Source organism: Solanum lycopersicum, chromosome 7 (genome assembly GCF_036512215.1).
Source record: "Solanum lycopersicum chromosome 7, SLM_r2.1".
Classification (NCBI taxonomy): Eukaryota; Viridiplantae; Streptophyta; class Magnoliopsida; order Solanales; family Solanaceae; genus Solanum; species Solanum lycopersicum.
In genome coordinates this window covers 66,604,492-66,612,663 of record NC_090806.1, presented here as the reverse complement: position 1 = coordinate 66,612,663, position 8,172 = coordinate 66,604,492, and positions in this window count along the sequence as shown.

Below are 8,172 nucleotides of genomic sequence, written 5' to 3'. Positions count from 1 at the left end.
TTGAATTCTTCGATAAAAAATTACATAATTTATATATATTGAGTATAAAATTAGAGATCGATTCAATAATTTAACACTGAAAACGAACCTTTACACCCAAAGCATGGCTGGCAATTACTCTACTTAAGCAACCTACACAAGCTATAAAGCTACTACTACTTCAAAGACTTTTTTCCTCCTCCCAATGAGGTCACAATTAAGGGTTATTTAAGTCATCTTAATTTTTACAGCAAATACAAAATAAAAATATGACTTATGAGATGAATTGACCAAATATTTTGTTTCTTTCGGTGCCGTTACGATTAGTAAAAGACAGTATTATTTTCAACGCGCGTTTTAATAGTTTAAAGACACATGCAATTTTACACATATTGATACGAAAAGAAAAATAATGACCGCATAGATGACGTAATCGTAATTTTTAACTTCATCTCACCATTAAAATCATGACGCAGAAAATTAAAAAGAAAGAAAATGTAACAGTTCTTTTTTTTAATTTTTGGTCAAGGGAATTATTAGTTCAATATAGCTCATTCTAATTAAACATGCTATTAAGAATGTCAAAATTAGCTCATTTTTACAATCATGAAACAAATATTGAAAGTTGCAAATACAGTTTGTTCTAATTTTATTATAGTTTTTCTTATAGAAAATTTATCTGCCATATTACTAGATTTGTAATTTTGATGGATTTGATTTGTTTTTTCCAATAGAGAAATAATTTCTAATTATTCCACTATATTCCCTAGTCAATTTAAAAAATCTTTCTAGATCTTTTTTGTTTCTTTTTAGAGTATATAATATAATATTCTATTATAATTGCAGTATTTCGTAAGAATATGAACGATTTGTCAAACTTATGTAAATTTATTATTTGATGTCATGAGCCTTTTGACCAAAACATGTATATTTAAATTATTCGTTACAACGGCTCGGAAGGGTAAATTGGTAATTTCAGTTATTAAATTACAGTTAGATTAACCTCAAACAGAAATTATAAAATAAAAAGAAACACTCACCCACCCAAAATAAAGCAACCCCAAGACTGCAGAAATATTATTAATTTATCTCATTTTTACACAATTAAATAAATAAAGTAAGTGTATAAATTAGTAATTAACTACAAGTAATAAAAGAATAAAAAATACATGAAAATATTGCGCTGAGATATAATACAGTCAGATTACCTCAATACAAGTATTGGTAAGTGATTTTGTGATTTAAATTAGTAACTTGTAAATTATATGAAAATAATAATTTTTGTGCTTCAAGACTCTCCTGTTCAACTATATTCATAATTCAAGTGACAAAAATTTAAATAAAAAAACATGTCGATGTATTTAGTAAATTACTTTGTAAATTAATATGAACAACGTAAATTATTACTTCGTAAAGAAGAGAGTTATACGATTAGTTGTTCGATCAGAACTTTTTATACCTTCTAATCGATGTGACTTTTGTTAAATATGATTATGGCACTATTAGAGGAGGAACATAGGCTTCGATTTGAAGCATAAACTTTTATTTATTAAAGTATGTTCCAGACAAATCCTTTCTAATCTATCTTTTCATACTTTAACCTTAGATTAATTAAGTGAATGTGGTATGTGTTTATACTAATTAAAGTTGCCACAGATGGGCCCCAACTCCACTTTGGTTTTTTATTCTTAAACCCGACCCGGAACATGACCCAACCCGACCCAAATGGGTGATCCTCAATCCTTAGCCGTCCAATCTATTGCATCTCACATGGGAAAGTAGGATACCCTCATAACCTTGTTGCACAATAACAAAACCTTGCACGTGCACCACAATGTTCGCCACGTGGAATTAAGTCTTGTTGTATATGGATATATAGTCAGTTTAACGCATTTTTATTGTGTTAGATGAACACTCTATCTTACGAGAAACATCTAGATATCTTAAAAATGTGTCATGATAGCATTAGATATCCATAGTATGGTTTATTATATCATTATCATATACATTAATTTTACTTCTACTATCAAATAATTACATATATTATCACTTTTAATATTTTATACTATATATTTTAAACATACAATAAAAGAACTCACGTCACTTAAAATTAGGATTGACATTTCATCAAGATTTTTACTCCTAAAATCATTTCTACCGAAATCAACTAAAAGTTATCTATATTCATATTAAGTATCAATATATATTCATATAATTAATCTATAACTTTTCGTTTTCAAATTATTACTATTCGAAGATCGCATCAACGACAGAGGCAATTAAGAGGTTGAAAGGCCTAACTGGAGAGCGTTCATGTCCAATTTTCTGTAAATGTGACGGAGGCTAGTTGAATCTAAGTACAACAAGCAATGAACAATAACGACAAATTAAAATGTGAAGCAAACATCGTCATTGTGAGATGATGCCATGACCAGCCATGAACGTAATCAAAAAATTTCAATAAGAGAAGATTTACGCACCTTTTGACATATTATTGATGTATTTAACTATTGAGATTTATATAGCTCATTATTCTTATGAATAAGGTAATATAATCGAGGCTTTACAACTAAATATTATTTGGCCATATGAGTAGTGGATTATTCCGATAATCGGTGCTGTATATATAAACAAAAATCTTATAATAAGGTGTCTGTATTTGCCAGGAGTAAAAAGAAATAAATACGCTTTTTGCCTTTTATATTTTACATATTGTCGCCAAATTAAATTAAGAGAAGTTATTATTTACTTTACCAAATTAAATTCTTCTTTGATACCAAATAAATATACGATGGAATCCAACTCATTATGCAATAATTGGTATAAATGAAAATATATAGTCAAAATGTCTTTTTTTTATAAAAAAGAATTGGTATGAAAATAATTTATTTTATCCTTTACTATATTATTTATATAAAACTCATCGACATTATCCAAATAGTTTAACTATACCTCTTTTTTGTTAAAATTGTTCAAAATTAATATTAAATAGATAACTTCATGTTAAATTGTTATTTAATAAGATGAAAGTAATGTAGCATATCATATCACCATCCTAACTCATCTTACCTTATTTGCTTCACTTCTTTTTTCACTCTATTTATACCTTCACTCACGGACGAGTGTTCGAGCACTTATTAATCTCGTCTCAAAATATATAAGACAATTTTATGTGAAATTGTTATTTAATGAGATGAAAGTCACGTAGCATATCCATGTCACCATCCAACTCATTTTACCTCATTCTCTTTACTTCTTTTTTCACTCTACTTGTACCTTTACTCATGGACCATCCATTAATCTCGTCTGGAAATATATATATATATGTGTAAAAATTAAAATGTATTTATATAAAATTAACATAAAACACTCAATGATCAAATAATCTAACTCGAGTTCGAGTCTCACTTTTAGCATGTCTTTTTTTATATTTTTGACTTAAATACCACCCACAATTTTAAAATTCTAAATCTGTCACTGTCAACTCTAGTTATCATGACCACTTTAGATAACGTTCAAAGTATTTTATACAAATAACATAAAAGAGGATATTTTTTTTTAAAATCCTTATAATAGAGGAATAAAATTGTGTATTGCTTATTTAAATGTAGTTCATTCTTTGTGTTTTAGTTTTGTGGGGTAATTAAATTTTTATTAATAAAATAATTAACAAGTAAATTTTATTAATAAAATAATTAACAAGTAATGGGCCTTCTCAGTTAGTCAGTGTCAGTTGCATCTGACTCTGTGATTTGCAATTTGTTTGGATAATAAAAAGCATAAGAGGAAAAGGCAATTCTAATGACACACTCTTTATTTTTAATTAATTAAAAATCAGCAAATTGAGATTCAATTTTTTGAATAATGAGAACTAATTAAATCTAACAAGTTACCAGTAATATTCTCACAAAATTCAAAATATAAAAAAAATAAACCAATAAAGAAGTCATGAATCTAAGCATTTATAAATTATGAATAATTTTTGATATGGTATATACAAAGAAAATTACTTATTAATAGTTTTTAAAAAGCATTATTTTTACTTTTATTAGATAAAAATAAGGTTTACGTATATTTATTTTTTCTAGATCTGCATTATGTTAGGAGATATCATTGTTGTTAATATTAATATTGTGATATTAAATTATTCAATAAATGATTATGAATTTTTTTATTGATCATATTAAATATAGATTAAAAAAGTCAAATAAATTCTGAGACAGTAAATAAAATTATTATTTAATTTTAGGAGAGCAGTACGGCTAGAAATTTAAATAAAGAACATATATATTATTTTATAAATAAAAACCATAGAAAAAATAGGACGCGTGTAACGGTTATATGTTGACAAAATTCGACACTAAAATAAAGTTTGAGCACTTTTCCATTAATAAGATTTTAATTTAACACCACTCAATAAATATATATATTTTTTTAAAATCCGTTGTGAACAAAAGAGTTGGTTGGAGTTTTGCTATTTGTTTTTGGTTATTCATGAATATTCTTATTGGATTACATGTTATAAAACCACAACCATACATAACCTACTATCATTCTTTTATTAAAAAAACCATATAATTATTACTTTCTTGTTATTAAAGTCACATATATAACTATTTTGTTTAACATAAAAAATACAAAACTTTCGCTTTATATTACTATATATAAAAATGTCTAACTTCTCTAGGTAAATAATGATAATAATATTCCTTTCGATGAATTAATAGTAAATATAAATACAGAGAATTGATGATTGAGATTCAATTCAATCCCAAATTTCAGGGCCTAATTCTTGCTCACAACACGAGGCTCGACCTCAATCTACAGTCGGGAGTTGAGACTTGTTTCTAACCCAACACTCAACACAAAATCGCTCCTAACTAATAGGACTTGAACTTTGATTTCGACGTGAGACTCACCCCTCTCATAGAAGTAACTTAATATTCAACTTGACTCTGAACCATAAACTTGAGACTCTAGCGTTAATCCTGATCTAAGACTCGAATCTAATATGAGGCCTGTGATTTTTCTTGACTCGAATTCGGCTTGATCCAATTAAATATAAGAAAAATTATTTGAGTTAAACTACAGATTTAGTGTTATATAAAGTAGATTGAAGTTCACGATTAAATTGAGTTAAGTTGTCAATTAATTTAAATTAACAACTGATCATACTTAAATGTGTTAAACGATCAGTGTACTATAAAATTAAAAAAATATTATACAATTTATAAAATTATTATTATTTAGTAATAAAATCAAGTAAAATAAAACTAATAGAATGATATAGCCTAAAATTCAGATATATTTCACGTAATCAGGATCTGCTCAAGTGTATTAATAGCCTAATGCAAAAATCAAATGGGGCCTTAAATTTAAATTGTTAATAACTTTTATATAAATTTATTTCTTCTAGTTTTCATCATATAATATAACCATTCTTATTTTAAATTATTTTTTATTAGATATAGTACTCCAAATATGTCAAATTTCTTCTAATAATTCTTTCATTTATTATGAAATGTTTACTTTTTCTATAAATAGTATTCAATATTTATTAAAAAATAATAACTTATAACCTATTATTATAAAAAAATAAAGCTCCTTAAATTCAAAGGCCTGAAACATATATTTTTTTTTAACGCTGTAAAATTACCCAGTACCAAATAAATTGAAACTCATGACAAACAGTAAATAGTAGTCACGTCACATGGATTTCACCAACTTTTTCATTAATTTTGCAAAGCACGGATTCAAATTTTTCAATTTTATTGAGCTTCATACAATTTTGAGCTTTTAAAAGTTCATTGAATTTGTCTTAAATTCAAATCAGAAAGGTCCAGCTAAATTAAATTAACACATATATTATATATATATATTGCTCTCTTTATTTATTTTTTACTCGTTTCTTTTTTAATTAAAAATGAATTATTATTTTTACTTGTAAGTTATATATATTGTGGGAGATATTTTTGAATTATTGTTTTAGGTACATATTATTTGTACGTTCATATTTTACAGTACAAAAAAATCTATAGGCGCTACTAGTAATTAGTATTTAGTACGTACGTACTCCTTTTTTTTCTTTTTTTTTTTACTTTTTCTTTATAATGATAAAAATCATTCCACTAAGCTAGTTCGAGTAGAAAGTCTGCTCAAAATTATTTTATAATTTAATCGTCAATTTAACTATTAAGACTACACTTAAAAAGGAAGCAACCATTTAAATGACCTTAAAATTAAATTTTGTTGAAATAATAAAGAATTATATTAAATAATATCATTAGTGTCGGTGATAGATAATTTATACGAAATTATATGCATTTGAAAATTTCTAATCAACAAAGAAACTCGGAGATATGTGAGTTATTAATATGACACATTAAAATAATTTGATATCTATTTATAATTTGCTTATTTAATGAAATTGTATAAGAATTAATTGGCGAAATTATGATATATTTTAACCTTTCACAGTTTATGAGTTTTCATTTTATGGAAAAAAATTACTAACATAAAATTTATAATTAATTAATAAAATTTAGCTTTTATCAATATAATTTTATATTATAATTTTAAATCACGTGGCCATACAGGCCTTTTTATAGTGACTAATGAGTGGGTAAATTCCTTCTCATTCTTCTCCATTAAAACTTGAAAATAGAAAAACACCTTTAATTATTATTGGATTTCGAAAAAAGAAAGCCTTAATGAAGAAAACAAAATAGGTATTGTTATAAAAAATAAAAATAAAAAGTGGGTATTGTCAATATACTGTGAACTTGTTAGATTAATATTAGAAAATTTGATAATAAGTTTGAAGTCACTTGGAATTGATTTTGACCAACATAGATCCATTTTAAAATATAAAATATATCAATAATTTTTTTTAGACAAGTTAATATTCTATTAAAATTTGTGAATAGTTTATTATTCGAAAGGACTTGTGGCAAACCTTTACCTATAATTTTGAACTTCACAAACTATTCATAATAACTTTCTATTATATTTTAAGTTTACGAGTTTCAAATCTTAATAAAAATAAATTTAATTTTTTTAGATTTTTTAAATCGTGATCAGAACTTAAGTAGGGGCACAAAATAATCATATTTGTGTTATACAAATGTCAAGATATGGACCTACTATTAAGCTAATGTAGCATGATAACAACATAAAATAACCTTTACTACCTTCCTTCCCAATTAAGCTTCCCAATTTCCACTCAATACATTTTCCCAAAAAAAGTTTTGGTTGCCTAAAATAAATAATGCTTCCGTTTTAAAAAGAAAATTTAAGTTGACTTAATATAGAGGTTAAAAAAAATAAAATAAAAAAACTTTTAAAATTTGTGATTTTTATATTAAAATTATGTCAAATTATTTTTTAATTTTATAATACTAATTTTAATTCACGTAGAATTTAATTCTGAAAAATAATGATGATAATGCAAGTGCACGATGAGTTTAGTAGTTTTCTCGAACATTCTTTTTGTACAAGCAAACAACAAGCTAGTAAGAACCGAAATGAAATACTCCAGCAAGATTCAAAAATAACAAAATAAACAATATTTGCTAGCAATGGTATGTAAACGGTTCAATCCGCTAGTGACATTGTCTCTTATGGGCTTAAAATACATCACTAGCTGATATGACTTACTTATATGAGTTACATACCTAACATCTCTTATGTGTTTTGTAGATGTGAAACTTCTTATCTCAAGCTAGATGTGGAGGTTTGTCCGATCGTGTTTTTTGTTGTCCATTTGAAACTTCTTATGTTAAGCTAGATGCTGAAGTTTGCCCCATCGAATGATACCATATGTAACGGGCCAATCCACTAGTAAATATTGTCGATTTTTGGCCCAGGGTCACACAATTTTAAAATACGTCACTAGTTGATAAAACGTGCTTACTTATATACCCAACAATTTTTTCTGTATTTTGTGGATGTAAGACTTGTTATTTTAAGTTGAGACGTCACATGACAAAATTTGCAATCAATCAATTTTAACCTGATTCAAAATTTGATTCAAATCCAACATAATACCTATGAGTTTATAAAAAATGTATTGAATCAACCACAAATTCAAAAATATCAAACAGGAAAAGCAATAGCATAATTCATAAAACTATAATGCAATACAAAATAGATCAATAAATATTAATTTTTTTGAAAAAGTCCAAAAATATAATT